Source organism: Adiantum capillus-veneris, chromosome 20, assembly GCF_014529385.1.
Source record: "Adiantum capillus-veneris isolate H3 chromosome 20, ASM1452938v2, whole genome shotgun sequence".
NCBI classification, from domain to species: domain Eukaryota; kingdom Viridiplantae; phylum Streptophyta; class Polypodiopsida; order Polypodiales; family Pteridaceae; genus Adiantum; species Adiantum capillus-veneris.
Window position 1 is genome coordinate 79,189,828 of NC_140950.1, and position 19,029 is coordinate 79,208,856.

The window sequence follows — 19,029 nt, forward strand, 5'->3', positions numbered from 1 at the left end:
CACCTCTCATGGCTAGAGGCCCGGTCGGTGCTGCCCGGTTCACGTTTCAAACACATATCCCCCGACACTGTGAACCACCTGTTTGAATATGGAGCGCAAGAAGGCTCCATGATACCCATCTTGATCTTTTCATTAACAAATTCAGTGAGTTTTGGCAAATGGGCCTTTGGAATCGGAATAGGCCTCAAGTTCTAAGGTACATGAGGATAGTGAAGATCACCATAAGAGCAACAATGAATGGATCAACACACCGTATCTCATCGGGCTCAAATGCAAAAGCCTTTCCATATTTGGAAAGCATTCCTTCAGAGCATACTCTTTCAACATCTATCAAACTATCCTTGCAACCAATATTTAACTCCTTCAAAGTGTCATGTGTAAGCTTATGCCCAATCTTGCTCGGATCATGAAGACTAGGTTACAAAGCAGCTTGTTCCATCTTATCCGTACAGTCCTCTGGTAGAGGTAATGCCACTGGTTCTTTGCCACAGACTTATAATTAGTCTCCACTCGTACATCAACACCTTGACCATTTTTGAAATCCTCAATGACTTTGTACATTTCTATTGAGAAAACTTTCACAAACGTTACAATCCACTGAAGACTCCAAGTCTTGCATAGTATCCACAAATGAGCACTCATCAAACACACCTGCAATGCATTCATCATCTTCTAGAAAACCTTTCATCTTCAAACCTCTTTGTACACTATTTGCATGTTGTCGTTCACCCCCCTTTAAGTCCTCACACTTTGTAAAGGCAATAAATCCATAGTCTATTAATCCTACAAAACGTGTAGAAAATGTTTCCTTTGCGTATACATCATGCGAGAACTTTTCTCTCCTTGTACCATTGCAATCCCGCTCTACAATGGTACATGGCAAAAAACCCTCATATCCCTGTAGTCCTTGAATTCTTTGTTTGTCTTTGGCAAGGGTTGCTCTCTAAGACTTTCACGGTTCCTTTCATGGTCCACACAAATAGTAAGGAATTGTATTGCACGCTTTCCATCCCTGCTCCTTATCCTAGCATAAGCTGACCCATCATCCATTAGCTTGGTTTCCATGCGAGTAGAAGTGATGTATGGCTCCCCAAGGATAATAGGGTATGTAGACATCTCTTGCACAAAGAAATTTTGGTCATCTTTCACATCCCCTATAGTCACCTTTACATTTGGACAAGCTCCGTATAGCTCCCCTGATGAGTTGTTTGCTGCATGAATCATCCATCCATGATTTATATCAATTGGCCATTTTCCTTTTTGATAAATAATTTTTGACATGAAGTTAATTTTTGACCCATGATCTATCAACACAATGTATGGCTCTTCTATCTCCCACTTTTACCAGGGTCTCAGTAGTTGCTCTTGCCTAGTGACTCTTCAAGTAGTAACTCTTGTGAGTGGTCTCAGCTTGATCTTTATCATCCAGGAAGCGAGCGTATTTTACTCCTCCCTTAGACTTGTAGCATCCAACAATAGTTTCATCACCTTGTTCTCCATAGACGTGTACTCCCTGTGCATTTAAAGTCTCTCCTTGACCCTGTACATGGATAGATTCAGTAAGAGACTATCGCTTCCTCTTTATGATATCAATTATTTCTTTGTGGACTTTGTTATACCAAGGACCTCACCCACGGTAAATGTAAATTCCACCTTACTATTTAGGATCCTCTCTTCCAAAACCTTTTTGAGATACGTCGCCACCTCTATATCGGATTGAAGTTTATAGGCTGGACCCTTTGCTTTGAATTTTGTTGCATCCCTCTTATTTTCTTTTGATTCTTCTTGCATAGGCACTTCGGGGACGGGCATCTGTTGCGGGGAAGGTGATCTAGGCGGCCCTGTGTCATTTCTGCCTCCACTGCTCGTGGCCCGCTTTGAAGGCCCTTCATCCCCATTCTCGCACCTATGTTTCTCTTCAACAATGGCCTCATTCACTTGACGTTTGGTAATGTACGCATGCACTGACAAAGAATCTACAGGGTCATTCCAACATGTTTCTAGCCAAATGCAGTCTCTAGCTTCATGTAAAACCTCTATAGTCATTTTACCCTTCATAGCAGATTCTATAGCGCATGGCCATAGCTAGTAGCCATATCTCAACTAGTTTCTTCATTCCGCCTTTGCCAAAGTTTGTTGCCAAGGGCTTACCTATTTCACTTAAGTGAATTTTTCCATCTTTTGAGAAAACAAGCTCCTTTATCAAAGCGTCTTTAAAACTTTCACAATCCCTCCTTCCACGGTTAGTACTATCACACCATATGCATCTATTTACAAAGCCTTCTCTATTTTGAGGTCTTTGCCCTATAGATTGTCCTGATGGTTGCCCCTTTTCTTCTAGCCTTGTAAGCTTTAGCTTGAGCTCTTGCATTCCCTTGAAAATATAATCTAGAATGAACTTTTCACTCTTTGGAACCACAATAACAGGCTTTATAGGACTCTCGGGAACACTTGGGACTTGCGTAGTATTGACTATCATCTTGTCTCTTCGTTGTTATCGCTTAGTTAGCAGCAAAATGGCATCTTCAACTTCATTCCAGTTAGTCTTTAAGCCTTGTTGTGCATCCTTATCCTCAAGTAGTAGCTCTTACTTCTCTTGAATCTCTTTACCAGAGGCCTGCAAAAAGAGCTCTGTCTTCTTCGAGTTTAGCGTAGCCTTTTCAGTCCTTGACATTAGATCATATCAGAATTCACATTCCCTTAGCAGTTTGGTAGGCGAAAGCCCTTTTTTTGGCCGAACTACCCACTCTAAAACTTTGCACCATCTTTGCTTCGGGCACTCGATATAGCTCCATCTCCGTTACATACCCACAAAGATACTTTGTTACATCTTTACCTTTAAATTATTCCATTTTCTTCACCACAGATTGAAAAGCTTTGGTTGAGGAAAGCTCCCTCCTTTCTGTAGCTTGCTGCTACTGCATAAACACTGCAAAGGCTTCAAACATTTGCATTGTGACTGGATCACATCGAACCCCCTATTGCTCTTGTTGCTCCATAGCTTTAAAGCTTTGATTTGAGACTCTCAATGAAGCTTTTGAACCATCACCCTAGCCTAATTCACGTCGAGTTCACCAAAAATGTGTCAAGAAGTGCGCAGTGCGACTAGGAAAGCGTCGGCCTCTAACTGCGAGGATTTGTAGCAAATTCAAGCAAGGCGTAGATGATTTGAAGCCGAAAACAAAATAAAAAAGAAAAAAACTTCAGCCATGAAAACTCTGATTTGAAAATGAACCAAGATAAAATCAAAATTCTTGTGTGCGTGAAGATTAGGTGTAGCCTCATTCCCAATTGCACAGATCCAATGCTCATTCGACCTTTTAAAAACCCTATATTAACGCTTCGATTCTTCGTTGTGACAATTTCATGAAAGCTTCAATACTTCATTGGAGAAGCCCAAGTAGTTATTTGAGGGGGGGGAACCCTAATTAGAGGCCTTACAGCCTCAACCATGTAGTGGAAGCAGCACGGGAAAGGACTAGCACCCTGTAAAGGAATGGTTGTATTTCCTTGATCATATGCCCAAATGAGATCATTCTTGGATCTAAAATTTCCCACAAAACTTGAGCAACAACGGCACCATCGCTGATGTGGAAGTTTGAGCTATTTTTGACCATTATAAGGCCATTTTTGCCCAAAAATGCCCCTTTTTGTCCGTAAAAAGCCCAAACGAGCTGGGGAAAGTCCCAAAATTTGTGGGAAAATTCCATTGGGCTCAAATTTCATGTTGAACCTCATTTTTCCACTTGGTAAGTACTTTGAACACGTCTTTTATGCACGCGTACGAAACCTGCTATTTTTGGTCGAGACTGTCCGCATTGAATTTTCTAGGCAAAACGAGCGTGCCACTTCGAAACACTTGACATTTCTACATTCCTAAAGAAAATTAGGAATGCTTTAATGTGTTAAAACATGCGACGACGCCACGTCCCCGGCCTCGCCTGTCCAGCAAAGTATGTATACGCCCGATACTATGGCAACCGTTTTCCCGTATATTACACTATGTACATCATAGCATTTGGTCCCACATAACAAAAGCATTGAGAGTGAGGTAAATATTTTGATTTCACATTATGGATGTACCATGGCACAACACTGGCTGAAACTATGGAAGGAAATATTAACCTAGGACGTGCGTGGATGATACCCACCAAATGCACTATTGATTGGGGGACTCGGAGCATCACAACGCATAAGCCAACTCTTAGTCGTACCATCCAAGCCATAGTCCCTGACATATTGCCTCTTGAGGAAATAAAACCAAAACATTGTGTGTCCAGGAGATTGAACCATAAGTCCTTATAGCCCAACTCTCTAGAGCCCCAACTTCTGTAGTTAAAACATAAGTCCCTATAGCCCAACTCTCTAGAGCCCACCAAATGCACTATTGATTGGGGGACTGGGAGTGTCACAAGGAATAAGCCAACTCTTAGCCATGCCAACCAAGCCATAGTCCCTGACATATTGCCTCTTGAGGAAATAAAACCCAAAACATTGTGTGTCCAAGAGGTTGAACCATAAGTCCCTATAGCCCAACTCTCTATAGCCTCAACTTCCGTAATTGAAACAAAAAATGAGACACACAAGACCTATCGCAGTATAACTAAAAAACATACAAATGGGTCCCTAAAGCTTCTTTAGCGCCAATTTTTTATACTGAAAAACAGAATCCTTGTAAGAAATGCCCCACTAGCTCCCCAAAATGTAGTAAAACGTTGCGTTGGATTCCTAAAAGACTATTGGGAGCCCAAGGCTATTATGAAGGAAATGATCAAATCTGGGTGCCAAAATATAAATTGTGTTCTTACGTGTCACCTGACCCATGTGAGTCAAACGTGTGACGATAAAGACGATTGAAGATCATGGGAAAAGAAAGCTCACAGAACACTATACACCGGCCGATCCGGAGCTAGTATGGATACCCAATCATAAAAACACATTATGCACAAGGACACGACCTTTTGACATGACCCTTATAATATTTTCATACTAACAATCATCTATCTGTGTGTACAGATATGGCTAGTACGCTGGAGTCATCGACTCCTACCTTGGGTGAGAGGTACCCTCTTTACTTTTTACAAATGTTAATTAGGTTAGGGTTCCTTATATTGTTTAACTGTGTTCAATAAAGGTTGGTGCCTCTTCCCACTGATGTGCCTCCTAGAGATATTCCTTGTTTTTTCTAGTGTGTACAGGAACATGTTGTTGTTGTAGCTTCATAAAATATTTCTCTCGTTCACTCTTTGAATCAAGCGCGATCATCAACACGAACAAGTGTTTCTTGTCCATTAGCATTACCCCTTGTCTTTGTTTTTGCATCCATGTTTGTCTACTTTAAATGTGACTGGTAACACAATATTTAGCACATTTACTTAGATTGAACATTAGAGCCTATATAATTTTATGTTATAATCCCTTGTCTAGGTTAAAGAATCAACCAGTCTAACTAAGCTATTTTGACCAAGTTAGGCGCTAGAGATCTTCTCTTAGTACCATGGGAAATGCCTTCCTAATAATCAATGGTTACTTTAGACTCTTAATCCACTTTAGGCAGCATTGTGTGCAATGTACTAGGGCTTTCGTGTGGGCTTAGTCCCTATTGACCTTTAGCTTAAGTATTATAAAGGGAGTTTACTAGTGTGATGAGCATGGAGAGGGTAATGGAACTACAAACAGAAGGCGAGGTGGCCCTGTCAAATAGAAGAAATGGCATACTGCAAGTGATAAATCAACAAAACTATATACATGGCAACCATCTTGTACGCAACAAGAGAGAAAGGGGGAGAGAGAGAGAGAGAGAGAGAGAGAGAGAGAGAGAGAGAGAGAGAGAGCGTGCACATGCACCTCCTAGAGCGAAGTTCTACACCGGCACCACAAGAAAGAAGAGAGGAGAGGAGAGAAGAAAGACACGAGCACTGGGTGCAATTTCCCCCCGTGCAAGAGTGACCATTTTCCTCTTGCACGTATTTGATTTATAGATTTCTTGAATGGTCAAAGTGAGTACAAACTGGCTGACCGGTCATAAATAGCCAAAGCTCATAAAAGAGCACTTGAATAATAAATTATACGTAACATATAATATCTTTTCAAGATCCTTTTCCATAACCCTTAGCCTTTTCCACCTATCAGCTACACTAAACAATAGAATATCAATTCCATTACAAACCTCTTCGTTAGAAAGCAATTGTCCTCATTTACAAAGATAAAAATCTGCAAACCATACTTGTCAAAAATGGTGATTAGTATTCAGTGTCAGATATAGTACATAGTAAAATGAAAAATTTATGAAATGAAACAACATTGCTTATGCTTGTCGTCATCCACATACTGCCTATTCTAGTGTCCCATACCACTAGAATAAGCAATATATGTCATACCCTGATGAATCCGGATATCATTGCTCACACTCATCATTTAATAATCAATCCTTATCAATCTCAAGTCCAATTCCATAAATACTGTTGCGACAGAAAAGCATCATATAGTCATTCCAAATTTAATGTAAAATCCAAGTCCAAATATCTACCAACATATACCCATTTCAAATCAAAATCCAAATATCTTTCATTTTGCATACCCAAGGAACAAAATCATACAGTTACAGTGGTGGCCATCTACTACAGCATGATTTTGTGATAGGTGTTGTTTCAACTGACAAATCTACACAAATATGACGTGTTGCCTAAATCGACAAATCTGCATTAATGCTACCTAAATTGGCGGATTTGCATATACCATGGAGAATATGCAATTTGTCGGTGTGCTACCTAAATTGACGAATCTGTACTTGTTGCTTAAATCGATGAATTTACACTAGAATGAGTATTTTCACACTACCCAAATCGGCGAATCTGTGTGCATGTGACCAATGGACCATTCAAGGCATTAAAAAAATAATAATATTGTACTACCTGTTTGACACCACATTGAAGTAAGGTTGAGTAGTAAAGTTCTTGCAAGTTGTGGTTCCTTAATTGAAGGCACTGCAGCTCATGTGAGTAGCTGCATAGCTCAATGTGAAATTATCTCAATAGCCATGTCATTTAATATGAGTATAGCCACAAGAGTCCTGTCTTCTCTGAAAAAATAGCTAGGAGTTAAGCTAAACAGTTAGCCATGTACATTGAATTTATGTAACTGTGTTGTTCTCTTTGGAATGAGATTAATAGACACAACTAGGGGTTTGGCTATCATAGGATTTGATAGAATGCTATTAGTGTATGATTATTGGATGGTTAGTAACATTATTTATTTATTTTTAGTTACTATATCGCTCTAAAATTTGAGCAAACATAACAGATGTAATGATCTTAACTACTTCTCTAGAGGTAATTTAAAGCTAAAAGATTTATAACAATGAGCAATCATTTGAGCAGGAAAAAAAACGAGTGGATCTCCACAAATTTGTACGTGTCTTAAATTCTAAGCTATGTATTTGTGTTTAGAATGGTTAAGAACATCAATCAATGAATGAGTTGGTGCAAAAGTCACCTGGGATAGCTTAGCATTAGATAAGAATCAGAAAAGTGGTCACAAAAACAATTTTATGATAATATAGCATTTTGCACTTGTCATAATTAAAAGTATGAATTAGCTTTGACTTATTGCTATGATTGTATCAGATTCTAGGCTTTCAACAATAATATTAACTATTCAAAACTACAATGGTGACACACTATGTCTCAAGCAACCTTATGGTACCCACTTGTAGCGTCACCAAACCTTGCCAAACCTCATTTAACTAAAAGCTTGCAAGTGAGATAAGAGAAGTATGCAATAGTGCTCAAACATGAGACTATTACCACTAATTGGAATATAATCACTACAAAAACCAACCGTTGAGTACATGATCATACTTGGATCATCATCTTTGAGAAACTTTTGGATCTAGAGATCATGAGTTGAGTCCAACTTTGCTGACTAGAGTAGAAAAGATGGTGGTGGTGACACAAGGGTGGCGATATGTCCAGCTATGCTATCATTGATAATGACTGCCTTTGGCACGGACCTGTGGTTGGCTGTGATAGCGCGTAGAAGGGCTAGGGAAGGGACGGGGGCTAGGAAGTTAGGGAGATAATAAAGGGGAAAGGATATGGGACACGAGCATTTCTTACCGTATCCATTCAGTGTGGGAGGTCGGTGATCAATACATAGAATGGTGCATGATGCTTCTTCATTGCCATTATGAATACCTGTTGAAAAAGAGTGAGATGAAATTTTTGATATTGCACAATGCTTATTCTATCAACAAGACCTTTTCTTTTGACTTCCTAAGGCAGAATACACACTATCAAAGCCCCTGTGAACCCTGCTATCCTCGGCACTATCTCACACGGGCATGGGTTGGATGGGATCAACGGCCCACACCCATTTCGGGGATCGGGTGTGATATGAGCCGTCCGATGCGACTTTTGTAAATTTGAGAAATAGGTAAATTTAAACACACCAAAACTTGTAAATCCGGGTGCCCTGCCCCCCCTCCCCCTCTCATCCCCCGGACTCGAACCTCGGATGCCACCTTTGCAAGCCTATCACCTTAACCACCTCACCCCTGCGCGTGCTCATTTTGAAAGAAATGGTTGCAGCTCCAGGAGACTTCTAGTGTACTAAAATTATCCACTATTCATGCAGAGTATCGTGCTGCTATTGGCAATGCCCTTCTGGCCATTGATAGGGAGAGAGAGAGAGAGAGATTGAGTGGACGGTTGCTAACGTTCATGGGAAGGGGGGGGGGGGGGAGGGGGTGTTCCTTGCAATGCACAGAGAGAAGCTGGTGTGGGCATTGCTAAGCGGATGAGTGAGAAAGATTGAGAGGTTGCAGACATATGGGCGCCTTGAGTCACAGAGAGCAACGAGAGAGAATTACATGATTGAGGTTGTGGGACCCAAGGTGGAGCCAAAAATCAGAGTACCAGTTGGTTGGTTGGAGGACTCAACTTGCTGTATGAGTGGGGGTTGCGTTACATGATTGTAGGCAGTGTATGTGTGTGTGTGTGTAGTGTGAGATAGAAAAGACAGTGCCCACATTGTGTGGTCGTGTGTTACCATAGCTGTGAACCCCATGAAAGCAGCATGGCGGCCAAAACAAAACTAGTGAGCTGGTGGTTTTCCATCGCATCTTGTGAAGTGGTTGAAGCAGTTGCAACTTTTGCATGCAAGCGATTTGACGGCCATGAGTGGAGCTCGTAGAGAGAGAGAGAGAGAGAGAGAGAGAGAGAGAGAGAGAGAGAGAGATTTACTGACCTGTCGATCATTGGTTGCATTGAGGTGGGGGGTGTTAGGTTTGGAGCATGGGTGTATGCACCAACCACCACCCAATTGCCTCCCATCGACCCTAGCTCTACGAAGGCATCCGCTCTATGACGGTTGCTACTGCACGTTGCACGAGTGCCAAATTGGTGGTAGCTACTCCCAAACTCGCAGCATGCATGGAGGTTTTTGGCTTGGATGGGGGGCAAGGAGGTAAGCAAGTGGCCTGTCTCGTGGATTTTGTCAAGCAAAAAAGTACCCTACTATGGTAGACATGTGCAAGGATCTCCAAGGCCAGCGCGAGTTCGGAACTGTGGATACTACACCATCGGTGGTCCATGCCATGACGTAGAGGGGAGGGGCGAGGGCTTTCTAGAATCGGAAGCAAAATCTATTGCGCCATGGGGCAGCCTCATTGATATGTGAAGAGAGCTTCATTTTCTTTTATTTTAAATTCAAAATAAGATCAACATGAGGTAGGTTCTCACGATGACTCTAAGCTGAGAAGTCATCTTTGAACTAAGTGCGTGTCAAACCACTCTCGGGCATCTCCTTGGAGTGCAACCTTGTCGGATAGCTTTTGAGTTCTACAACACATATATTTCAGATGTGAATCTTTCTTCTTCATCTTTCCTTGTACCTTCCTATTTGAAATTCTACAAGGATTTCTCCCAATGCAATTTCCTTTTCTTTGCTTGCTCAATATTCTGCACTCCGTTCTAATGGTCGAGAATTCTTTTTCTTCTAACTTCTTCCCTTGATCTTATACATCTATCGCCGTTGCATACCAAAGTACCTATGTGCTAATGACTAGCGTGATTATTCATGCGGATGATATTGTGAGTGAAATCTAGTGCTAATTAATGTATTAATTTTAACAAAACTAGTCTATGCGTTAATACTATGTAAACTTTGCTCATAATATAAATTTGTCATTTCTACTATCTTATTTAGATATCTTTCACTATTTACAAATTAATAAAGGATTAATGCCAGATTTGCATAAAGAAGATAATATAAAACAAGGACATAGAATTATAAAATTTGAAACCCAAAAAAAAACAAGAGCATTTAGCTTTTGGTTATCCGAATCTGTAATCACTAGAGCGTAGCCTCAGCTTTCTGATACCACTACTACAAATGGAAGGCAAGGTGGCCCTGCCAAATAGAGGAAACAACATATTTCAAGCGATAAATCAACAAAACTATATACCTAGCAACCATCTTTGCACATACTTCAAGCCGTACGCAACAAGAGAGAGAGACAAGGTACGTGAGAGAGAGAAAGAAAGCGTGCAGATGCACCTCCTAGAGCGGAGTGCTACATCAGCACCATGAGAAAGAAGAGAGGAGAGGAGAGAAGAAAGACACTAGTACTGGGTGCAATCTCCCCCCGTGCAAGAGTGACTATTTCCCTCTTACAAGTATTTGATTTATAGATATCTTGAATGGTCAAAATGAGTACAAACTGGTCAGCCGGTCATGAATGGTCAAAGCTCATAAAAGAGCACTTGAATAATAAATTATACATAAAATATAATATGCTTTCAAGATCCTTTTGCATAATCCCTAGCCTTTTCCAGCTGTCAGCTGCACTAAACAACAATAAAATATCAATTCTATTACAAAGAGTGCCATTGAATCCCCAAAGTTACAAAATTAAAATGTTGAAAAATGAACAAACAAAAAAATCAAAAGTGTCACAATGTAAAATCTTAAGCTGGAAGAGAAATCCCAGCTTGATTTGGTACTTCACTCACATGCATTGCCTATGGTACTAGAGCCCTAGAGGTTCCCAGTGTAGGCTTTTTTCCTTGAAAAGCAAAAAACCCAAGGCATACAAAAAAAGCACAAACAAAAAAATTGAATCAATGTGAAAAGACTTGGGGGGGTTCAAAGGAAAGGGAATAAGTCAGGCAATGATTTCATGAGCAATTTTTTTTATCGTAGCTTAACTACAAGGTCTTCTAGGTATAGCCTCTAGTCAGCCCTCAGACATGAAATACTTGGCTCTTGTGAGGATTAAATAACTTAATTGACCACAAAAAATTAAGAAGCTTGTGCGTGGTATTAATAGTTGAATTCTAGTGCCTTTTAATTGTTAATTTAGCAACCTCATACTTGTTTTGTTTTTGACCTTTACAAGTGCTTATGCGATTATATTACAGTTTAATGTTTACTGCTAACAAATTGTTTAATATTCTGTTACCAATCAATTTGTCTGCCTACAACTGCATATGATTTTTTGTATATGAGAATGCAATTACTGTGCCAATTTTGATTCATTTTGTAGTGATGAAGAAGACTAAGGACATTCAATCTTGGATATTCTCCCACCTCGATGAACGAGCTTCATCTCAATAGCTCTGAGGATGGAATCTACAACAGTAAGGGGGACATGTTAACCCTCACAGACACCCTATCACCTTTGATGGATGCATATTATTTATTTGACTGAGTCATGGACCGGGCTTGTCGGTCCAATAGGTCTATAGGTGATTGCCGATGAGAGGTGCACCACTTCTCTTATTTTTACAGTAGTTTTGCAATGACCGACCATTGTGGCGCACATGGTGTGAATGGGTCAAACTCTTATGAAAGGTCCATTTGACCTAAAAATCCTCATTCTTTGAGGTGTAAGCTAAGAAGTGCTCTTGTTCCATCTCTATCTCCTTCTCCTTTGTGTGCTCACGTGTGTGTGTGTGTGTGTGTGTGTGTGTGTGTGCATGTGTGTGTGTGTGTGTGTGTGAGAGAGAGAGAGAGAGAGAGAGAGAGAGTGATCAAGCATTGTGTTTGAGGTGCTTGTCATGCTTAATGACTAAGGTGCTTGTTGTGCTTGATGACCAAGGTGCTTGAGCTCTTCAGGTGAAATATGGGCCCTAAAGGTAGGGGCATGAGAGAGAACACTATGTTTCAAGAGCGAATCACACCACCTGTAAAGTGCATGCAGCATACCTAGATCAACATAATGTCAATCGAGGACACAGATGACATGATAGGCACACGAAGTCAATGTCTTTATCTTGTCAGGGTGAGACCATTCCACACATACAACACTTTGGAAGTCCAACTAAACCACAATCAAGAATCTCACTACTCTCAACTACACCACCCAGCCTACATACACACAAACGGAAGGAAACTCACCAAATCATACCAAAATCGTACAAAACTTAAGGAACGCCATCCTCTCACTAGGATACACCTATCCCAAAGCCTCTACACTCAAAATCCTCACTCCAAATCCATCTACAAAGTACCACCAATACATGCTTTCACACTAATGTAGTTGAAGAACAAGGATCTATTAGAGGGATCGATGGATGCCAACTTGACAAACGGGTTGGTCAAGCACATTCCCGAGCCGGTTTTCTTCTTGATGACAATGTTGCAAAGGGTGAAATACAAGGTCTCTCATTACGAGGGGGTAAACAAGTGCTAGTGAAATTTTTGTTAGGCAATTCTCTGCTTTTCAAAAAATCTAGCTCCCAAATGCTAAGAAGGGCACTCACGATCATTGAAATATTTGCACTTGCTTCAAAATCTAAATGCAAAATTGATAAATTGAGATTGATTTCACTCCCTATAAATGACTTGTTTGACCTTGGTCAAGGAAAATTATCTCAAAGGAAAAGTGTTTAGGTACCTCGGTGCTCTGCTTAGGCTGGACATTTTGGATAAGCAAAGATTCAATTGGGCCCTAAACAAAATTACAATATAATGAGAATGTGGGAGTACATGCTCATGGTATTTCATAATAGCAAATTGATTTTCATTAACTCCTTCTGATCCCATACATCTCATCTGTTTTACCATTTGAGAATGTGCAAACACAATTTGGAAAGAATTTCTAAAATCCATAATGGAAAAACATCACAAGAAGCCTTTTTGAAGGATTTGGGGGTGGCCTCTAGAACACATCCATACTCACAAGATAGATGAGGATTAAAAAATTAGCTCTCACAAGAAGTTGTGTGCTGATGTCCAAATTCACTCACCCTTGTACACACAAAACCCCGCCTACATTTGATTAGCTTCCCTTTACACTATCATGGTCCCAATTATGAGCAATTGTATCCAATGAACAAAAAAACTACTAACTTTTGGGAAAAGGACCAGCAAAAAACCAAGTGAAACCTCTGCACTTTTGATCATACCAACCATAACCTCACACCATCTCAACACCCTTGCATACGAGATGGGGCTCCATAACTTCTCCTTACCATGCACATAAACCCATCAAAAACCATGCCAATCAAAATCCATACAAAAACTCATTATGTTTAGCCAAAAAGTACAAAAAAACCCACGGAAAACATGGGGAAAAACTCTCACATTCACAACGATAACAAAGGGCTTTTATTGCCAAACGTGAGTCACAAACAAACACGTACAAGGGAGCTCCGCTTCATGCAGCTTCCATCATCAAACAACAAGAAGAGGTGTGAAAGTGCAAAGAACACCACCCGTGGTAATGGATTTCTTGATGGGAGACAGACTCTCGAATCAAGACTATAGACCCTGCACGCACATGTGGGCACCTCGACTACACAACTCCCATGCACCACTGCAAGTTGCAACAACACATGCTTTCTACTTCATAGATAAAGACTCAACTTCAATCACAACCAATCAATCACAACCAACCATTGATAAATTTTTTAGTTTTTTTCATATTTTAAACATAATTAATTAGTCTTGAAGCCTTGTTGCTTCTATGTACAAAAAAAAATAACTAGCCCGCACACAGAGAGAGAGATAGCACACACTACCTTTGTAAACTTTGGACAAGCATGCTGTATTTAAATCCAAGTGATCCAAAAGCACTTAAAACAATTTCTCAAAATCTTTGGGGTTGCTCACATCATTCCATAAAAGCACGTCACAATGTGACTCCGTAACAATGGAGAGAAATGGGAATATGTGGAAAGACCCAAGCACTACATGTTGACGCCATTTGTGAAAATTGATAGTCTCATTAAAAAGTCAAAGGAAAGAATGGGTGGATGTCATGGCTTGGTATAAGTTTAACAAAGCACAGCTTTTCTCACAAGGAGAACCATGGAAGGGGGCTAACATGAATGAAAAAATTCTAGCTCCAAACTAGACTTTCATAAAGCTTGGGCATTGCACGAGAGAAATCCTACAAAAGTGTAACAAAGTAGCATTTCCACTAGAATGGAGAGAGAACCTCAAATACTTCAAGTGCTCCATCTTACATTGGTCTCCTTGGATCTCCAAGCTTGGAAAAGGATCCTTGAGCTCCTTTTTAAGGGAAGTTTTTAGAAGGGTAAATAACAAAGTGATCTCCAAACTGTCACATTTTTGGAATGAAAAAAACTTCTATTGGAAAGAATCATATCAATTAGTGATACAATGTTATTTGAATATAAAAAAATGGCCATTGATCAATAGAGTCTTAAAAGTTCTCTGCAACACTCTAACACCTACTGTTGGGTCAAAGTTGTTAGCTCATCATCATTCTAATGTTATTCTTTAATGCCTAATAGAATAAGGAGTGATGAGGCTTTGCAATCCTTGCTCTAAGCCCCACCAAACTCTATGATCCTACTTCTCCCACTTTCTTGCATGCACGCATGCATATGTGCATACACTTCACATGGTATCAGAGCTTTGGTCTTCCTTTTTGTTTTTAATGCGCATGTAGGAGCTTCTTAGCGAGCTAAGGCTTGAGCTTTGTGAGCAAGGAGAAGTGAATTTTTTAGGATTTATACTCGATAAAATATTTTGGATTAGGTAGTACTAGAGATTTTGGAGCTTCAAATAGAGAAATTAGGTAGCACATAGCTAAAAAGATTGTAGCACTGGACTTTCTCATTGGCAAAAAATCGCAACACTACAGCTTATCTAATTTAAAAAGCATAGCAATGATGAAAACTGAAGCTACTTATAGCAAGAAACAGTAAATAAAAAAAAAATGGGGCATTTTGGGATTTTGCAGTGCTACACAAAAGAGCATGAGAGAGAGAGAGAGAGAGAGAGAGAGAGAGAGAGAGATAGGCTTTTGGCATCAATGAGTTCTACCCTCGCCATCCAATACACACACATACACTATGATTTTTATGTTTGGCAACCCCGACATCATCGATCACCAATGAGACAATTCCATCCAAGCGGTGGAGAAAGTCGACATCAACACCGTGCATCGACATTGACTTTGGCAACATCGACTAGAGATAGATTATGGTCAATGGGAGGTAGGTACCAGTGGAGTTCATCTTGCTATTAGCAAAAAATTTCATGGAGTCACAGATGTTTCGTGCTCTCCATGCATTTTGAGAGAAGTGTTGCATTGCCATATGCATGTTTCACCATGATATATGTTCTCTATAGTATTGCCTATGCATAGCCTTGATGGTTTCTTAGAGATGGCTCCTAGATATAGATTCACGTGGATGGGAACATCCATAGTCTCTTTTGACAGAACAAATTTTTTAGCATCTTTGATAGTGATAGGCATTCTAGTTCTAGTTGGATTTTTTATGCGTATGGATTATTGGTATGTTGGTATGGATTTGTGATGTGAGCTCTATTGAGAGAGTTTTACTCCCCATAGGGAGTTAAGTTCTATAGTTCTTGCTTTCCCATTTGTTGGTGCCCATCTAACTACATGCCTTGAACTTAGCAGTGCATGTTACAATATATGTACTTTGGAGAGGGGGAATGGAGAACACACCCAACACACACACAAATGCGTCTCTATAGCTCATGGCATTCACAATGCCCCTATCCTTTAAGAAGAACCTTCAAAAGATACATCACACATTACCAAGCCACTGCCTGCACACCTCTCAAGAGACACATGCTTAACCATACCGCCATTCAACACAAACACAATGCCAATGCTTGTTTTATCACTTTTGACACACACCCCAACTCAATTTCACTCTTTGCACCACAAAGCGGTCCGTGAGCACACACATGTGTTGACATTGATGCACACACAAAGAGCAAGGGAAAGAGAGATGGAAAGGGAAAAACAACGCCTGAAACGGGAGGAGCGACTTGATATTATTGAGAAAAGTGCTTTTACAACCCACTGCAATGCCACCACAATGGTGAGCTCCAACAAGGGAAACAGCCCTTAAGGCTTCTTACTTAGCTTTCACTAATCTCTAATAGTGCAAAAAATCAGGAAATCCCTTAAAAAGATTTAAAAAGGGTGTCACAGCGGGCCCTCACCCTTTCTTAGTAGCTTTGATTTGTTAGACCCCTTTGGCCGTTTTTTTGATAATTTAGACAAGCCTTGAAGCCTTTGGATCGACTTCCCAACTCTCTCTCTCTCTCTCTCTCTCTCTCTCTCTCTCTCTCTCTCTCTCTCTCTCTCTCTCTCTCTGTGTGTGTGTGCCAACAAACGAGAGGGGGGGGGGGGGGGGGGGGGGACTAGCGCTATCGCTAGTGCTCCCTATTTTGCCTTCAATAAAATATTGACGCCCAAAGGGCTATTTCAACACACCCTCAAGCGGGGGCTACCACATCATCAACTACTTGCACACTACCAAATAGTGTTGGCGATACTGAGAGCCACCACTACGGTGCAAAACCATCAATGTGTGCCCCTGCAAGGCTGCCAGTGCAATGTCCACCAAAGGAGACTATGGCCATGAGCTCCACAAGAGCTCTCTCTCTCTCTCCCTCTCTCTCTCTCTCCCTCTCTCTCTCTCTCTCTCTCTCTCTCTCTCTCCCCCCCCCAAGATACCCAAGTGAGGGTATCCTTCCAAGCCTTATGCCACACTTTGTAGCACCTTGGCTTCATTCTTTTTCCACATTGCACACCACGGTGCATTGCTCCAAAAACCTTCATAAAATCCCAAGTGGTTTTATATTAAAATACACTTCTTGGGCCCACAATTTCAAAGCCATACTATTTACTCCTCCCACATCCAATTGTTGGGATGTGAAAACATCCTGGAACTCCACCTTGCTGACTTTGAATTTGCCCAATCATTTCCTCTTTCCAAGTCTCCTAAGCTCGCAAATCAAGGCCACCAAAATAGGAAAAAGTCACTTGACACCTTCTCACCGCTAATTGCACCAATCTTCATTGGGCTATAACTCGGCCTTCACGACTTTGATTGTGTAAAGTGTGAGCTTTGTCCTAAAGTGTGAGTCAAGGAGAGGAGAGTGGATTTATCCCAGATATTGTGGAGCAAGGCTGCAGATCTACTTAAAGCTCATATCATGAATGAATAAACACAACTCTATTTTGCACTACATGCTTGTCTATGGTGAGCTTGTGCTAAGCTAAGTCAATACTCAAGATTGTGTTTATGAGTCCAAGCTAATTCTATCTTGGAACCTAATTCACTTGAGTGATAAACTTGCTTACGCACACACTCACACATTGACGCTATGTTTCTCTTTCATCCACCATAGCTAGCATGATCCCATTCCAAACAATTGGTATCAGAGCTATGGTGTGCTAGCTAGGATTGTTGTTATGCGTTTGTGTGTTAGTACAATTAGCATTACTTTATCATCATTAAATAAATCCATTATATTTGTTGTTCTATTGCATACCACATGCCTGATTAGTGTTCCATTGGCTAGCATGAACATGTTCTTGAGCTAAAGACTCTTGGGCCATTACTCACTAGCTAATTGGAAGATTAATTAGCATAAGATTTCATTAATTTAGCCATAAAGAACTTCAATTTTGCATTCAAAATCTGCTCTTCAGTTTAGCAAAATTGGCATTCACCATTGGTATGTGTGCGTAGCCCCATTCAAGTGCTTTCCATCAAGCCGATCCATGCTCAAATCGCCCTTGCACATTCTAGAGCTTGATTGATTTTCTCTTGCACACTCCCACTCTCTACAATTTCTGCAGAACAATTTTCAAAGGTCTTGTTTAGTGTGTGTGGTGCATTTAATGCCAAAGGGGAAATTTCTCCCTTTGTTTGTCTTGGAAAGGCAAATCTGTGATTCAAAAACTGTGTGAACCTCCTTTTTTTAGGAGTTGACCACCCTTTTTGAGGGGCCATACCATAACAGACAAGGGCGCCCACTGGTGGACCTCAAGCAGCCTGGTAAATCATATTGCAGCAGTTTTCGGGTCCGCCACCAGACAGGGATTCCGCGACCAACTGGGAGCCCAAGCTTTCTGTCCGGATAGTTTTGTTGCCCGCACCCCACTGGCGAACGGCCGCCGCTGCTGCCCACGCCTCTTCCTGCGCTTGCCCGAGAGTGCTGCCCGCCACCCGTGGCTTGCCCCCACTGCCTGCCCCACTTGCCCACGAGCTGTCCCACGTGCCCGAAGTTCCCATTTTCCACTAGCCTTTCAAACCCTTGCTCCCACGGACTGAATACCAGTAGCATCGAGCACTCCAAGAGGCCCAAAGCCCCCAAGCTCTTTACAAGGCCTTGTTCCCACTGTGTGGCCAGCTCTCCCAAGCACAAAAACTCAACTCATTTGTACTCAACACCCTCTCAAGTCTTGCTAAGTGTTGAATAACCCCCTCAAGCCAAAAGATCAAGGCCTCATCAACCAAAAGTGTATGTGAAGAGTGACTTCACCTCGAGTGAAGAGGTACTTCACATTAAGAGAATTTTATTAAGAAGACATTAAAATTGAAATCTTACAGCCAAGCACGATAACTTGCAAATAAATATAATTTTTCTTTATTGGTGCACCGTGTAGAGAGATAGACACTGGCTAGGAGAGTCTCCTAAGCTAAGACCCCTCTATTAGCACAAATGGGGGACAAGGGAATAGAAAAATTCAACGGGGAAGGGTTTCACACCTGGCAAACAAAG